The following is an 18,600-nucleotide window of genomic DNA, read 5'->3' on the forward strand; positions in this document are numbered from 1 at the left end:
CTTCTTTGTTTGCCCTAGCACTATGTGCATAAAAATCATTTGATCTCCAGGTTCCCCTAGAGCCTGGCATCTCATCGAAATGTGAAAAAAGCAACGAGAAAAAAAGCTGAGTCTCAGCAAGAAGTTATTACAGAAAGAAAACACTAGTAGGGGCTCAGCTATCTTTCAGATGTAAGAAAGAGCCCTTTGAAGGGTGGGGGTAGGTGTTATTCCTCGCAAGGCAGCCTCACATTTCTGCGTCTCCTGTAGTGTTCTCAGCACCAGCACTCGTCCACACGTTCCGGGAGTGTGCGCTCACGCTCACTCAAAGGCATTTAGTCCTACTGATTAGTAAACATGGTAGGTTTTCTTGTGAGATCAAGATAAGCTAGGAATCTTTTTTTTTTTTTTTTTTTTTTTTTAACGATATTGAAGTCCAACACTTGTTTTCCTGTGCTGGAAATAAGCCAGCAGCAAAAAGGCACTCCTAGAGGTATTTTAAAATAGGACTCGATGATGAGTGCAGAGTGAAAGTGATTGTGGAAAAACAGTTCTTTTGACTCGGGGCATATAAATAAGACTCTTTGACCATCAGTATCTCATCTGATTTATGAGAGCCTGGAAGTCACAGCTCCAGAGGGCAGTTAAAATACTTTATGTGACTGGTAATGACCACACATTCACCTCCTGAGGTGGAAATGTCTCTTTTGTATTCATTAGATCAGAAGTGACTCTTTCCCACAACTTGTCCTTTCATCGCTGCACTCTCTTTATATTCTGAAGGAACAAGACTTTCCCCCCTCTCCTCAAAAAAGGGTTTATGTTTAGAAAAAAGCCAGTCCATGCAGGAAAACAACTGAGATCCTCTAAGAACAGAGACAGTAAGTCAGCTGTTATAAATTCTTTCACAAAAGCCCTCCCAGACAGCATAATCTGACCTAGACATGCAATTTATTTCTGTCAGCTTTTCTGTAAATTTAAGTATAAAGTTATTCTGAACTGAAGCTTTCAGAAAGGATAAGTGGCTCTAGTCTGATTCTGCTTACCCGACCCCTGCCAGTTATTTTATTCTTCTGAAGTAATATTATTAAGTAATTTTTTCCCCGTGCTTTAACAATTTTAAGTTCTATGTGTTTTGTAACAAAAGTCAATAGAAATTATTTTCCTAAATAATTGTGGAGCTTTTGAAAATTGTACCCTATTAAACAGTTAAACCTATAATGGGTTGGATCTGTATGATGTACAGCATATTCACGCAGCACTCCTGAAATTAAAAGCTATACATTTTGGCGTGACTGCAGTAGAATTAAAACACCGTAGGATGGGAGGAATAGAGGCTATGGATAAATTCCCAGCTGTTTGAGTTCTGTTGCTAGCTTCTTTGCCTAATTCTGGTGAAGATTGAAAGAGAAAGGAATTATTTTATATGTATACTCTGTGCTAGAAGCTCTCAAAACTAACAAACATCCAGAAATTCTGGGATCGCAATGTGTGGAGTACACTTTTAGTAAACAGAAGTCACACTGTTCATGGATTATTGGTAAATTGAAATGTAAACCTCAGGCCGTTTTTCACACCAGGTACTCTATAAAATAAAAAAAGTCCCCATATTAGCATCTGACAAAAGTATCTAGTATTCCATATCATCAAATGTGTGGTTCATGACTTTGGTTGCTCCTGCTCAGGATATTTTAAACCCATAATAATGAGGATGAGCAATGTGCAATATTTCAACACACTCTTGGTGTTCCAGTAAACATAAAAACTCCTTTAAAACAAAAGTTACAATTGCACAGTAGCAGTCTATTAAAGAAATACCATAACTGCAAACTCCTCTAAAGTGGTTTGAAATTCTCTCAACTTTATGCCATTTAAGGGCTAGGAAGAGCGATTTTGGAAAAAATGCTGTGCTATTACTATATAATAGCACGAGGAAGATTTCTGCAGATTTCTGTTCTTAATTTATTCTTATTTCTTACTCTTATTTCTTATTCTTACTTTACTGACTTGGAGATTGGTAGTGTGCAAACAGTATCCAACCTTCTGAGGCCGACCCTTTCAGTCAGCTAACATAAGAGTCATTTTAATTAAAATGGTAATACTTTCAATTGCCAAAGATTTCATTTTTATTTAAGTTGAACACCATGCATGCATTTTAAAGAAACGAATGACTTGTCTGATATCATTTGATTTGTACTGATTTCATCTATGAACTTTATTTTAATGGACAATCTCAAATGGAATCAGTACACGGTACAAAAGCTAAAAATAATCATAACCAGGTGGAACTCACATGAATTCCACAGTAGGACAAGTTTTCTGGGTGAATCCTGTGAGGAGTTTTTTTATTTAAGATGGAATAATAATATGAAAACCCTTAGACTTCCCCAACTTTGAAATATTATGTGCTACTTCCTGTATTTTATAGGTCCTTAAAACATTTTAGATCAAATCTTTTTTATTGAAAAAGGCAATTTTCTCCTTGTATATATTGTATGATGCATTAAAATAGCCTGTATGTGGTGACCTCAGTCAGAACACAAAACGTGAGTTACAATAGTAAGAGAAAATGCACCCAAAATCAGCATCTGCAACATTCCTTTAGCATTTCCCATCCAGTGCAGAAGAATACTTTGCATTTAGCTATGTCTCAATTAAAATCTGCAGATAACAACAACAACAAAAACAAAACAAAATCCCAAAGTGTTGTATTTCCATTTGCTGGCCCAAGAAAGATGAAATGCATTGGTCTCACATACAACACATTAAATGTTAACCCCCACTAAAAGTCAACTCTCAGTGAAAAATCAAATTTTGAAATCTGACTTCAGGTACATATTGCTTCTCAACAAGTTCACATCTATTAAATGTCTGCTAAAGCAATGACAAAAAATCTTTTCTGCAATCCTTTTTCTGGAGCTCTTCAGAACCCCAAGCAGCCCAAAGTAGATCATACTTTTGCCAACAGTATCTTCTTCTAAAGCACCACAATATTCCACATTTTTTACCCATCACCCCTTGGTAATCTAGTTTACCTACACCATTCACCCATTCACGCCTTCACTGCTTCCCACAATATTGCCGGACATTCAGATGCCAGATATTCAAAATTCTGGATTATTTCCCTTCAAAAGCATAATGTTTCTTGATATTTTGGAAGTGAAGAATTGCTTTTGGTTCCTGAGATTTTATCCTGCATTTGACTCACGCTTCCAAGCTCTTACTTGCAACTATTACATCTGGAAATTTATCTTCTTGCTGAAAGTTGAACTGAGATCCCAGTGACTGCAGGAATTGGTGCTTTAAGAAAATATTGCGAGTGGACACCATTATTTCCATGACCATAGGTGTCTGCAGTGAGGTTATCAAGTGGACTTAAAGGACACACAGCCATTTGGCACAGAAAGACCTTCAGGTCTGAAAGTAGCTACGTGTAGGGAGAGTCTGTAGTTCACTTCTCCTCATTCAACAGGAGGAATAAAGAACTTCATTTAATATGTCTGCAGTAGACAGCTTACTGACATACAGTTGGCCGAAGCTTGCCAAAGAAAGCTCATCTAAAAGAACGACTCAAGCCATTTATAAAATTTGACAACAGCTTTTGGCTGAAAAAAAAGTTTGAAAACCATGAAAAATGGAAAAATAATGGCTGAAAAACCTCCAAATCTTGATTCTAACATTTTCATGTGAAAATGCCTTGATTTCTTCTTTCAAGAGGACTTTTATTCCACAATTCCATTTTATTTAATTAAAACACTGGGACAGAAAACAAAATGGAACATTTCATGTTTGGTCAAATAAAACATTTTCTCAAAAAGAAATGCATTTTAGGGGGGTGATGTACAGGGTACTGTTCAATTTAATGAGATTTATAAAGAAATTAACTCAGAAAAATATCTTCCAACATTTGTGTTCATCCACTAACAATGAAAATCATATATTTGCTCAGTCACCTTCTAGTTCCCAGGAGAGATTTGGACTGTAGCTTGGACTGTGGATTTACTTAATGCATATTTAGTTTCATGTCACCTATCTCACAGGCTGCATGCTCCTGGGGAGTATGCCTCTAGGAGTATTACAGAAATAGTTGAGATTTTATCATTGTCGTTGAACTTCCAATATAACAGCAAATAAAAATCAAGTGCTGGGCTAGAGCAGTCACTCCTGAATGTTTTCCTAGCGCTAGGCATAACGCCGGACAGCACAGACCTTTTCTCAGCTGCAGACTCGGAGATAAAATTGCGCTTGGTTGACTAAGGCAGCTCATGCCTTTCAGCAGGCCGAAGCAGGTGCCCCAGTACTCTTCGCAGGCGGCTCCTGTTTTCAGGGGGTCTTTCGTGCTCACGGACACTGGCCGGAAAGTCGCAGGGAATGAGCGTGAAGATTCACCGTGCGATTCTGCAGCCTGTGCACAAGCACACGCTAGCCGTGGGCTTGCCACGGTGGGCTCACGGTGCATAGCTACATGGCTCTTTTCAGCTATGATGTAATTCCTCACAGTTCTGCTGTTCAGAAGTTAATTAGATGTTATCACAAGAGTAATATAAAATGTGTAGAGGTATTTGATCAAACTGGCATAAGCTGATTTTATTGCTGAACACTCGGTCTAACCACCAGCGTTCAGGCTAAAGCTCTTATTCTCTTGGGGTGAGGGAAAGTCTTAAGAAAGTCTTTGAAATAACAGTCACACAATAGATGGGATTCCACAGAATTTACTCATTTATATTAAACATGTAATATGAATGCAGATCAAACATATACCATTATTAGTAAAAGCACGTCTGCTTAAAAGATAGAAACAAAATGAAAAGTAAGACCTACCAAACATGCAGTGTGCAGTGTTTTTTGACACAGTTAAAATGCTCCTCGCCCTAGTAAGTTCTTTCATATACTAAGGTTGTTGCTCAAATGACATTTCAGATTGTGCAGTATGTGTTATTGAAACGTAGAAAAGTTATTAGAGACAGATGCATCAACAAATGACCCTGTTTTAATATTACTTCTGCTGAATTCATTCAAAGGGATCAATAAGTGTTTCGTTTATCTTTCTAGCATTCTGTATGAGCAGTTTTTTTTAAATACATTTCTCGGTTGGTAAAATCCCATTCAGTAATGCTGAATAATTTCATTGATATACTGCTATTTTCAAAAATTCATGGAAAAGGTCATACAGGTTTACATTTGTTTTCTAAATCTCTTGAAAAAATAAATCTATACTGGAAGCAATTAGTTTTCAAACCTGAAGCCCTTAAGATGAAATAGTGTTAGGAGAAAAGGTCTAGGCATTGTTTTTATGTCTGCTAAAAAGATTCATACCCTCAAGAATATTTTAACCCTTCCAATGCCTTGCAGTTGCGCTGACATTATTCAGAATGTATCATTTTATTTATCTGACCTGGAAATGTGCCAAAGCATCAGAAATTAACCATTGACTTAGTGCCATCATAATAGAAATCAATACAGCACTTTCTGAGGAATAATGAAACAAAAGAACTACCAAACAACATTTTCTTTCTTTTATATATACTGCACTACTTCAAACATCATTGCAAGGCAAGGCTGTCAAGGATGATCTATTGCTCTTCTTTACCATTCAGACTGAAACCATAGTAATTCACATGCTCCAAACCTCCTTGCTTTGAACAAGTAAAACAAACAGCGAGAAACCTAAAGTAGTGATTGATCAGGAGTGCTAAAAGAAGTGTTTGTTACAAAAGGACAAACACCTTCCAAGTCTGCTTACGTAAAAAGTGGTGATCTCAGTGGAATCATTAACATCATAAGACCCTTCAAAAAACCTTGGCCATCAGGTACAAGCCAGAGGGCTAAAGAGCTGGAACTGGATCCTGATTACTCTGGAGCATTATTGAAATAAGCTAATTGCGTTCTAGATACGCATAAACAGCCACCTAAATCGGTGGTGGGAACAATGTTGGCAACGTTAATAGAAATGTATTCCTAGGTAGTATGTTATGAATATTAACTAAATAATTATTCCTTGGTAACAGGTATCTATACTAAATTTGCAATAGAGAAAGCGAAGCAACAAATTGAAGCCAAAAATTTACTAACTGCTTTCCAGTTTGAGATGCTTCTATTTCCTAAAGCTCTGTAATACAGTATCATGCATGTGAATTTTCAGCAGTGTTCAGATATATTCAGCCCCAAGGAGCTTCCACTGACATCTGCATTGCCACACAAAGAACCTCTGTCCATTGCCCACAGCTGTATAAAGGGTAACTATAATCCTAACACCAACGTTTCATTTAGGTTCCTGAGCATAGATCAGTTATTCCTGGTCAAGTTGTCAAGCAGAGGACTTAGAACAAGGCAAGGAAGTCTATTGAATAAACAAAAAATGGAAAAAAATGTTTTTGGAAAACAAAAACAAAAACAAGAGTTTCAATTTCAGCTGAGAAGTGGGCAGATCAGAGCCATCACAGTCCTTTTTCAGGAGTAGCTGAGACACTGGCTTTCCCCAGTATGGAAGTTCTCTCCATAAACAGTTCGCCTCCAGAAAAAAGATATTTCATTCTTTAAGGTTGAAGTAGCATCAGACCATATTAACATTTTTGAATACTCACGTCAAACGAAAAGACTTCCAACAGCTTCTGAAGTTCTTACATTATTGACTTTGTATTTCATTTCATCCTTATTTGTCACATTTCTTTTTTTTTTCTTTTTCTTTTTTTTTATTTTTATTAAACATGATAGTCTTTGGAGGTTGTCCTGCCAAGAAGGCTTAGCTGTATATGAAAGAATGAGATTTAGTGAAAACACAACACATTTTTATTCTTTTTGCCTGAAGACCTAAATGGCTAGATTAACATCTGAAAAAAAGCACAAATCTTCATTCAATTTAGGCATTTATTTGGCTAAACTATAAACTGCTTAAAAAAGTGGACTAGAATGCCATGAAAAGAAATATAGTTTTATTCTGATTTATATCTGTTCAAATCCAAATGAATTTTCATGGTTTCAAGGGAATTCATGTAGATTATGTTGGTATTAAGTAGAGTATACTCTATCATTTGTACTGAAGCAATGCCCTCCAAGTTACTGATAAATGGTAATCCTGTTTCCTAATATATGGATTTCTATTTATTTTAGAGAGAACACTTTACTGCATATAATACACTGTGGCAACATTTTAAAATATTTAAGTTACTCTGTTTTTAAGAAAAAAATGCAGGTTATGTAAATAGCATTATACTACTGTTATGAAATAGAACTGTGAATTTAGGTAGAATTTTGTTTTCACACATATCAGGTAAACAGCTTTGCAGAATATTCAGGACAACAATTGGCAAGTATGTGATGGAAAAAAAAGAGATTTGTTTCACACAAAGCTGAGATGAGATTAACCAGACAAAGCATGCTTAGCTGTGGAAGAAGCTAGACAAGGTTTTCATGGTGTAACAGTGGCATTTGAAGATTACATATATGTTGACTCACCACTTAGCCCAGTTTTTAATCCAAATACTGAGATTATTATTATTGTATGGTTAACCGGAGCTCATACTTTTCTCCACCACTCTTCTGCCTACAAGTTCTTAGCCAGGACAGTCATACTTTGTGCTCCCTCATGTCCACCCACATCGCATGCCTGGCAGTTGGATGAGGATGGTGTCTGAATTTCTAGTTGGACATTGTTATAATCAGACAATGAAGACTTTTATATTCATTCCTAAAGGTTTTCAGAGCTGTTACTGCAGAAGGCGTAAAGTTGGGCATGACGACCTGGGGAGTCTGTCTAGAACTGGCTCTTCTAGGAAGGACATTCTTTTCCTTCATTGGATAGAAAAATCTATTTCCAAATGTGATGGTGGCCTATTTTGTTTCCTTCTATTAAGCTGATATCAGTAGAGGGTCACCATCCTTTCAAATAAAAGCAACTTGACAGACTGGGATAGCTGAAGGATGCTATGAAAAACTGTCTTGCTCCAGCCCCTTTGAAAGACACCAGGACTTGCGTTCAAGATTTTAGAGAGTTACAAAGTGCTCAGCAACAGAAAATTTAGCTAATGCTCTTTAAAACCCTGAGGCTGGGAAACTGGAGTCAGAGCTCACAGATGAAGGAAACATACAGAGGAGAGACATTTCTGCAAGAGAAATCCTGTTTAACTGCCGGGCTATTAAAAGAAGAACGATGTGAGCAGGAGAGGAGAAACATACCACGATTATTATGAAACATCATCTGGGACACCTCGGAACCTGGACTGCTCAAAGGACTTTGACTTCTAACCAATATATTTTCTTGCATGGGCTAAAACAAGCAAATTACATTAGAAATCCTTACAATGTCTGCCAGTTTTTAAATTATAGATAATCCTGAGGAAAAAACCCTGATGAATTTTCACTAGATAAAAGCTCTTCAAAAGAATGCAGTAAAGCTATTTTTAAGCCAAGGAGTAAAAACTGACTTTGAGTGCTAGGAAGAGCAAGGTGGTACAGTCCAATTTAAAAAAAATGAATATATATGCCATGAGAGTATGCAAAAGAAAACAGAACTTGCATAACATACTAGTCATATCAAGGAACGCTTACGAATCAAAACTAAGCAAGACCATGATGTAAAGCTAGAGTGAGTTTGCAGTGCCTTCCATATCACATCAGCTCTGTAATAACAATGTAGAGGTAAATCAATAGTAAATTTTCCCTACTGAGGCAGTGCTGTAATGAGGTGATGGAGCAAATAGCTGTTCCTGTTTCTAAGACAAACTCTTGCAAACTCTGCTATATCTAACTTATAATATAACAACGTAACAACATACAAAGCAGTGTAGAGGCTTTGCCCCCTTAGTATTTTAAAATGCTAAAATTATTGGAATACAGATTGAAAATCCCATTCGTTCTACCTGGAAGTATCAGAAATGATAATATGCTCTGTTAAAACTGTGAAAACTCTGGCACGAGATGTGTACTAGCATGTTTGACATCATATGATTGTCTAGCACCCATTTGTTAGTTTTTAGCCTCTTATGCAATATTCCTCAAACAATCCAGTGATTTATGCAGCTAATCAGAATTTGTATACCAGTTCTTCCAGCCAGTATACCTATATATTTAGTGCTTAGCCTGCGTAAAGGAAATAAATCCCTCAAAAGACTAGCCCTAGCAGTGAAATTGTTTCTGATGGTTATTATTACAGTTTGTGTATGTTCCTGCTGCTTCAGAAAAGTTTGGCAGGAGAACAGATAATGAAATGATAGAACAAGGTGCATAGAAAAGAAACTTAGCTTGATAATTTATGAAGCTACATTGTTTATACATTGAAATGCTGATTTAACAACAGCTAAACCAGACTACCACAGCAAGTCAAAAGTGGCAAGTATTCAGGAAAGCTGACACTTGGAGTGGGGATGACTGAGAGAGTCTCTCATGGGGGTTTTGAATTATATGAAATTGAAATTGGGTTTGACACAGCAAAGAGTAAAAAATATGTCTATTTGGAATACTGTTCCCCGTAAGTTCTGTGCTGGAATATTAAAAAAAAAAAAAAAAAAAAGTACATGCATTAAAAGCACCTAGAATTCAAAATGAGGTACTGTGAGCTAAGTACGTAGCACTAACGAAAGTATTGACACATCGCTTGGTTCAAAAAAGCCCTGCTTTGGAAACTGGTTCCTGCAGTCCTCAGTAAGAATCCAGTCTATTACCCTATATTTGAGTTCAGCTAGTTTATCCATCCTGCTGTCACATACTGGAAGCAAATGTCGTTGGTGGGGTTGGCCGCACACAGTGCAACGTGCAGAAGTGCTGTCGAATGGACGATGTGTTGAGCGCACCTGGAAACGCTTTAGAGAGAGCTTAGTGAGAAACCTCTAAAGTGACGGCTTGTGCTTTTTGGCTCGTGTACCATAGATATCAGTCAGTAAAAGGGCTGAATTCACTTTGGGTAGATTATCTAGTGCTTCTTGTTAGCCTTTTTACATTACTTTCTGATTCAGATTGGCCAAACATTTTAATGTTGTTCACAGTGTCAACCACATTTTAAAACTTTTCCTCGTGCTGTCTGATAAGCAGAAATGAGCTGGCCTCTCCAAAACTAATTTCTAGCAAATTCAAAAGTTAGTGTAAAAAGTATTATCTCCAGGGTGCCTATTTTTATTCCTAGATGAACTACAGATAGGTTCCTTAATTCAGGTTGAAATGAACTGAAAAAGTGAAGGAAAATAAAATAAAATGAGAAAAGAGTCAATGAGAAAGCTGAAAACTTTGGTCTGTGAACATGACTTTAAAGACATAAGATCCTCTGGAGTGATATTTCAGATGGTGGAGATATATCATTGATGACAGATCTGGAGCAGGTGTATTATTGCGGTAGACATGCTATCTTTCATAATTGTGAGGAAGTCATTCTGCTGTCTGGCTTAATGAATAGAAATACACTCTAAATACTGGACCAAATGCTGAAATTCTTACTCAGCTTCCTTTCACACTTGAATATAGAAGAAATTCCCCTGGGTTCTTTGAGGTCTCATAGCAGGATACTGAGGAAACTTGGAATTCCAATTTCAGTCTTTCAGTAGAGTTAAAACAGAACTGTAGCAGTTTACTTATTGGTATTGAATGTTTTTCATTTCATTTGCATGAATGCCCAGGCTGAGATCTTGGGTTGATTTTCAAAAATTCTGAGATTCAGTTGTCACCCAGAGCTGATGGAAAATCAAGGCTGAGAAGTCTCAAGTGCCTGGCATCAATCAGACCAAATTAATTAACACCTCTGAAAATTCTTTCATTAGTTTTTCCTGACATATTTAAAATTTAGTCTTTGATGGAAAAGAAAAATTGAACCCTGGCATGAACGTCAAAGCAGAGAATTAGAGTGACGTACAAGTGCCACATAAAAACAGACATGACAAAAGTGACTTTTCATTTATTCTGTACAAAAGTAGGAGAGTTTCTACGTTTGCTGGTAGGAGTGGTTGGCCAGGTTTGCAATACTTAGAATCCACCAGACTTATCTAGTTAAAGTTTCACAAAAGCTTTTTATTAAACAAAGAAGCTGATGAAAACAGCAGTAAAAAATATTTTAAAACAGCCTACATTCATGTCAAGAAGCCTAATCTGAGGACTGTTTGATACTGTTATTTTTGGTGTGACTGGGAATACTCACTATATTGGCAACTCAGTGAATCAAAACCTTCAGAAGAGAAAACCATCACAAGCATGATTTATTCTGGTCACTCAGGAGGTGATCCTCTGAGATTCAGGGTTTTATCAGCTCATATTATAGGAATAGTCAGTATAGCTAGCAATCTTGGAACTGCAAGCAAAAAACAGTCCTTGGGAATGGATACTTGAGAGAAGAATACTTTTCATATGGCCATTCATAGAGATGCCATCAGCATGCAGTGTGAAGCTAATTGCTCTTTGCAAGGATTCCCATTTATCATGGGAAGGGGATAGCACAAATCCCTTGACGGAGGAGAAAAATTAAGCACATTAACAAAAAATTAAAATTAAATATCAAGCTCTTTATCAAATCTTGTGAAGGAGAAGCACTGGCTTGGTTCAACTCGTAGGTACAAACTTAGAGAGAAAGTAATTAGCTTGCTTTATAACACTTCAGTCATAATTAAAAAATACTACTGCCAGGACAAAATGAATGCATATGCATTAAAAAAAAAAAAAAAAAAAAAAGAAAAAAGAAAAAAGAAAAAAAGTTTTTTTGACATGATTTTTAAAATGTTATTGAAAAAAGATCTGTGATTTTGTTTTTTAAATCTCCCTCCTCTGATATTAGTCATAAGTCTAGGAATCCTACTCCAGGTCCTTGGAGGGAAAAAAAAAAAAAAAAAAAAAAAAAAGATAAGCATATTTACATATGTGTAAAGAGCCAAAGAGAGATGATAATATAGCTCTGATCTCAGGATCTCTTTTCATCACGATCTCAGGAGACATAATATTATAATCTTCTGAGTGGCTGACCACAACTCACTTGAGGAGCAGAGGAAAAGAATATATGAACTATATACATACAAATATATATCAAATGTGGAGTGCAATCATGTATAAAAGGCTAAAATGAACTAATATTTTTCTTTCCTGTAGAATATGCTATTGAAGAAAGATCTAGTTCTTTTATAGGCACACAGGCAGATGTTGATCTCCATGCTAGTGAGATAATAATATTTTTATTTTAAATGACACAAAGCTGAAAACAAATCAGTGATGGAAAGCTTTTATATCTGTAAGATACTGGATTATTTTGTATGCTTCCTCTTCCAGCATTAGTTTTGGATTTTCTTCAGTTTCTTCTAACTCAATAGAGCTGAGCATCATCTTGAGTTAGACATTTCAGTGCTACTGCTGATAGTGTTTCCTAGACTTGGAGTTCTTTATGTCCATTATGCAACTGCTTCTATTCTCATGGATATGCCATCATTTTTTTTCACAATTTCTGTAATATATTTAATCATATTTATCATTTTATTCATTCCTACTCTTTTTTTTGAACTATGCAGAGGTCCTTCCTTATTAGCATCAACTCAGCTGTCAGCTTGCTACTGTCGTTGGTATTCGCAGACTTGAAATCTAGGCTGGCCAAAGTGGTGGCAGGCAAAGCTTTCTTTCAGGAATTTTGTGATCTTTATGGACATTGGGAACACTCATTTTCACTGAACTCTATCATAAATATTTGCTAAAACCATTGATAAGAAGTGAGAGATGACTGCCAGGGAACAGCAAGAGTGGGCTTCTCCAAAAGGTAGGTGATCTGTGTGTATAGTATTAGCATTAAACTTTATGATAAAGCATTCAACACTTCTAGTGCTAAAATTCTTCTCTATTTGAGCTGCTGTGAAAATGTTCAAAATAACTTTGAGCATGGATGTCATGCTGCTAGAAAGGTGAAACGTTTGGGTCTACTTGCTGCAACACGCTTTTTCAGGGATAAGTATTGTAATTTACTTTCATCCTTAATGTCTCACAAAAATCAAGGATTTTTCCCTGGGACTAATCTTATGAGACCAAAAGCAGCTCTTCTATAGAATTTTATTGTTAATGAGAAGACAAATATTCTATTTTATTTTGGATGAAGGTGAGATATAATGGTCTAAAACAAAGGTAGCCCTACCTCTGTTTTAAGTATAGGTTGCATTTTAGTCTTAGGCCAGAATTCTGGGCAGTTCTCCTCTCTCAGTAAATCAGTTCCATCTCTACATGAAAACAAAACAGATTTTGGTACTGGCCCTAAGCTGGGACTGGGAGGACATGGGGCAGGGGAGAGAAAGCCAGACAACCAGAAAGGCATTAGCTCAAAGCTTTTAACAGCTGCCATTCATTCCACAACTTGCTGACAGACAGTATTTTAGCTCAGAAGTTTGAACAGCAATTATGGGAAGCTGAATCACCTTACCATGGGTCTGGAGAGAGATTTTACTTCTCTGATCTTATCTCCTTCCACTGGTTGGACAAGCAAAGTCTGATTACACATGCTCTCTGAAGCTGAAATCAGTTGTCCTCTGAAGAAATGCTGAGCAGACACCTCTGAAATATCACCTGTTCTGGCTGTTCAAATGTTGCCATTTCAGAAAGATCTTATGAGAGGCAGGTGTTTTTTATTTTGTTAGAAATAAATCAGCTATGTGCTAATTGGTATGCATGAACTGAAATCCCTGCCTTATGCAATGCTATGCATCATGCCAGAAGCAAACATGTTGATGCTGAACTGCTAGTTAAACAAGGGTGACTTTTACAAGGCACATGCAACTCTGAACCTCTCTGACACTACGAGAACTGTTCTGAAAGTGATAGCAAGCTTTTTTGGTTTTGTTTAATGATACCACAAATGCAGGGTAAGAGGGAACACTAGCATTAGTATGGTTTTAATATTTCTCTACTTTCTAATGCAAAAAGTCTCAACTTCTGCAAAATTAACCATAGCATAGATTATCAAATAATATATGTAATCAGTTGACATATCTTATTGAATGTGACTCAGATGATGATATGAAACAATAGGTGCTACTGAAACTGTTTAACCTAGTGGTATTTAAAATTAAATTGATCTAATATATAAAAATTTATTGTAGATGATAGAATGGACTAATATCTTGCATCCTTGATGTGTTCTCTTCTAAAAGCTGACAGGTGCCACACAGCCAAGTGTGGGACTCAGGATGGTACAGCCCACAGAAGAGGGGTTTACTCTGGGATATCTCCCAAGAGTTAGGGGATTCCAGGGGAACCAAGACCAGAGTCACACTGTTGGGTTGCTGCAGCCCTCCAATGACCACATATTTCCTGAACAAACGTAGTCAGCAAAGGGGAAGTGACACCATAGACTCACATGATAAGCATTTAGGTACTGTGAAATTTTTCGCTGGGTTGTCTGTTGAACATCCGTACTGATATCTGCTGATACATGTACTGTTATCTGTTGACCACACCGTTCAGCATCCTGCTAACCATCTTGTTGGTATCCACACTGAGGCTGTCTGTTCTGTTGTGTAACAGCGGTCTGACATTGACCGACTGGATAAAGAACTAAACCCAGGAAGGATGTGAAAGCAAATAAGCCACACACCTGTGGTGTGGGCTTGGACTCCACCAGCTGGCCTGTGGACCCAACAACCCACCCTTCAGTGGGGACAACTTTGATGCCAACTGCCAGGGAGAACCTGAATCATCTTGTTGCAGCTTGAGTATGATGACAAGAGTCTGGGAAAAACCATACCATATGGTGGCCCATAAGGACAAGGAAAGGGTGAGAATGGTCATTTTACCGTGCATCCAGGAAGGGTCACTGTACCGTGCACCCATGGCTTAACCATAGGGCTCTGCTATGTGTATTCTGTTTTTAATTCTGTTATATTTCTAGTTCTTTGCTGTGATTTTTAGCTTTGTTATACTTGTAAATTGTCTGGTGTTAATAGTTTGGAGTTGTCCAGTGTCTGTCATATGTGTAGAACTGCTAAGCTCTGCAAAAAATGTTTGTACTCGACAAATGATGGTCTCTTGAGCTCAGGGCAACTAACCCCGTAATCCGAGAGAATCTCACATGCCCCTCTAGTGGCACGTCACAAAAGCATTGCAGATATTGAAACAAGCTTATTCTGAGTCTGAAAGTATAAATTAAATTACATCTTTTTTTTTTTTCATAAATTGCTTTGAACAGATTATGCAGGTAAAGCAAAGGGATCTCCTTCCTCTCAGCTCCTGGATCAGATACCTGTAAAAGTCTATGGCTTAAAGGTAATAGTTTTTTAATTTTTTTTATCAGAAATGAGACTGCATATAGCAGAATGATCTGTATGCAGAGTATGTGCTTAACCACTGGTATTCACTACCAATAACACAGATGGATCTACTGATTTAAGTTGTGAAACATATGGCATTAGTAAGGAAGAAATGACAGCTGAGCTAAGTATCTTTGACAGAATAACTCTCAGAAAAGAATAAAAAGTTAGTAGCTTTGAAAACTGTCTTGCTTTCTTCAAAGACTACACTCTTCAATTCAACCTCTGTCATCTTAATATCCGTGAGTCTGTTTCATATACAAAATTTTTCATATCTTTGTACCTTTCAAAATTATTTGAGATACATGGCCAGGAGCAACTGTCAGGATTAGCATTACTGCGCACAGAACATGCTATTTCTTTCAAGCTGGAGAAGCCAATTGCTTTTATTACATTAAAAACTGACCACGGATCATATCTCCTCTTCTATTGCATTTAGTTTTCCTTTTAAAAATATTAGTAGTATAAAATTTCTTTATGGTCCAACTTGTCTCTTTAATAGAAAGCTTTCAGCTCATTCTGGTTTAAAAAATTAAAAAGGCCTGACTAAAAGCCTGACATGACTAATTACACTTATTTTCACAAGTTGCTGAAACCATAAGTCTATGGAAATATTTTTGATACCTAAGCATAGAACTTCTAAAGTTCCTAATTAGTGTTGCTAGTATTCTCAGCCTGAAAGTTAAGAAGAGATGATGTAGAACTCTTTTCATACAATAAAGAGATTAGAAATTTTGTACAAATGATTTTTATTTAGGTTGTCGTTTGTCCTGTTTCCATAGTGATTCGATGCTGTACTCAGTTAGGTAGTCATGGTTCACACCATTGGTTATACAATAGCAGCAATTAAAGTTACAAAAGATAAAAATAGGAAAGAGCTGTACAATTAAAAATCAGGCATAGCTGAAGCTTTAAAACTGAATGATGATGCTGAAACATGAAAGCACTGAAACATCATTTGTAGCAGAATGGTCATTAACGAGGGAAAACAAACAAGAATTTCTGAAAACTTTAGTAGTCGAAATTACACAAATAACCAGTTCTATTTACATTTTTTTGTATAAATTCTTTAAACAAATCCTGCACTTTAACATGTGGTATGCACTCCAGGTATATGATGATTTCTGCTGTAAAGTGAGAAATGAAAAAGCCTTGTCATTCTGTAGGATAAGTAGTATTACAAAACTCAAGAAGCTATTTGAATTAATTTTGCCTAATCCAATACATACATGATTTTCTAAAGCAGCTATCATCTGGATGTGTAGGGCTAAATAAATAGAAATGTTATTATAATTTGATTAGAAATGAAGAGCTAGTGGCATTTTTTTACTAGATTGACATTTAACATACTTTAGGATAGGATACAGACATGTATCTAGCTACCTTTTTTAAAGAAGAGATAAAATACAGTTCTTGTTGTACTCAAGCTATAGAAGCTTGAGTGTCAGCCAGCTTTAATTTGACAGAACTAGAAAGTCACTATAGACTTCTAGAAAGTCATTATAGTTCTACCCTAGCTTCGCCTGTAAAGGGCTGCTCCTGGTATTCACAGTGAATTATGCGGTTCCAGGGGTATTTCAACTTTAACTGAAGCTTTAAAGACAAGGCATATGCAAAAGGGCTTGATGAAACTTCCCCGGTGTCTAGTTTAGAAATGTGAAAATTGACGTTTGGCATTAAATTTTGGACAAGAAATTTGGACTGAAATTGCATCATTTCTTATTTTTAAAGATTTTTCTTTCTGAAAGTAGGTTTATTATTTTATCTCAAAGGTAAGCCAATGTGATGCTAGCATGGCAGGTGTCTAGGTGCTTTAAAGCCAACAAAGCGTAAAAGTATGGTCCATTCGGATGAAAAGGCATCAGAGATTTTCCGTCCTGCCTCTTCATCGCAGTTTTTAATTCATGAAGGAGTGAGAACTGTAGACTTTTCCAAAGCTTCTGTTTGAGCACCAGACTGAGGAGCAACATTGACTAACCTGCTCATCTTGATGAGGAATATGCATGTAGGTCAGTGATGGTAGCAGTAGCCATCACGATGGCTTCATTAATCAAGCTGTCACACTTCAAGATGCTGGAGTCAGGTTTTTCATAATTGACAGTCCGAGAAATTCTCTGGTTAATCAAACTAACAAGTGTCCCGTGTTAGCCATTGTAATGAAACTCCAGCATCAGAAGATCTCATGTTAGGAAATATAATGTAAATTACATAAGAAATGTTTCTTCTTTCTCCTAACTGCTTTTAGATTTTTGTTCACACCCTACTGAAATATATATGTTGCCAAAGTTTGCTGCTATCTTGGTCCAATGTTTTTTTTGCAGAACTGATTTGTATATAGGACACTGGACTGTTGCCATATAATTGCCATTGGCATAGATAAAGGTATTATATCTTTTATAGGGCAATTTAAGATATTAACAGTCATTGATATAAGTAATCTATTTTCATAAAAAGGGATTAATATGCTGTCTCATACTCAGTATCCTATTTCTCATTGATACGCAGAGCAAATACATCAGTTAAAATGAAATATTGCGATGTGACAAGAATGTTTTCTTTTGAAGATGTAGTTCATTGCAGCACTCTCAGTCTTAACTGATTATTATTTACTGAGATCTCTACGTACAGAATATTTTTTTAGAGGCTACAACAAATTCTATATAGATTTTTGAGTAAAGTCAAACCCAAAGCAACAAAAATAGACTTATTTCAGAAACTACTAAAATTTGTTGGCCAATTCCTGAGCTATAACAGCAAATATAAGAAGCATGGTACAAAAGTATAAACCTACTTGCTTAGCACTTGTTAGAAGAACAATATTTCTCAGTATAATAAAAAAAATACTGAAAACTAAGCAGAAATCTGATGAAGACATTACATTATCCCTCAAATATGAGTGCACACTTGTCTGTGAGACAGGATTTCCCTGGCTTAGCTATATCACATGATTTTAAATATTTATTATGATTATATGACTTATTACAAACAGTTTAACATGACTAATGAAATCAGAGTCAGGACTGGAGAACTAAAACTTTTAAAATCATAGAAACAGAAATGACTAAGAGTTCAACAGAATAATCAAAAGACAATAGACTGGTCATGCAATATTCATACATACTGTTGCACTCTCTTTTTAATTTTGAATTGGTTTTTCACAATGAAAAAATGTAAAACTCATTGGAAATTTGATTATTTGGCAGAAAAGAAACAGTCTTCATAGATTTGCGATTGTATGGGGTCCAATCTGCATCATATAAAACCAGGTCAGTGTCACAACCCCAGAGAGAGTACTGAAAATTATTTAGAATAACAGCTGATAAAAGAAAGCTGCAAGCAGACACTATGGAACCTGGCACACAGCACCCTCTTTTCC

Source organism: Rhea pennata, chromosome 4, assembly GCF_028389875.1.
Source record: "Rhea pennata isolate bPtePen1 chromosome 4, bPtePen1.pri, whole genome shotgun sequence".
Lineage (NCBI taxonomy): Eukaryota > Metazoa > Chordata > Aves > Rheiformes > Rheidae > Rhea > Rhea pennata.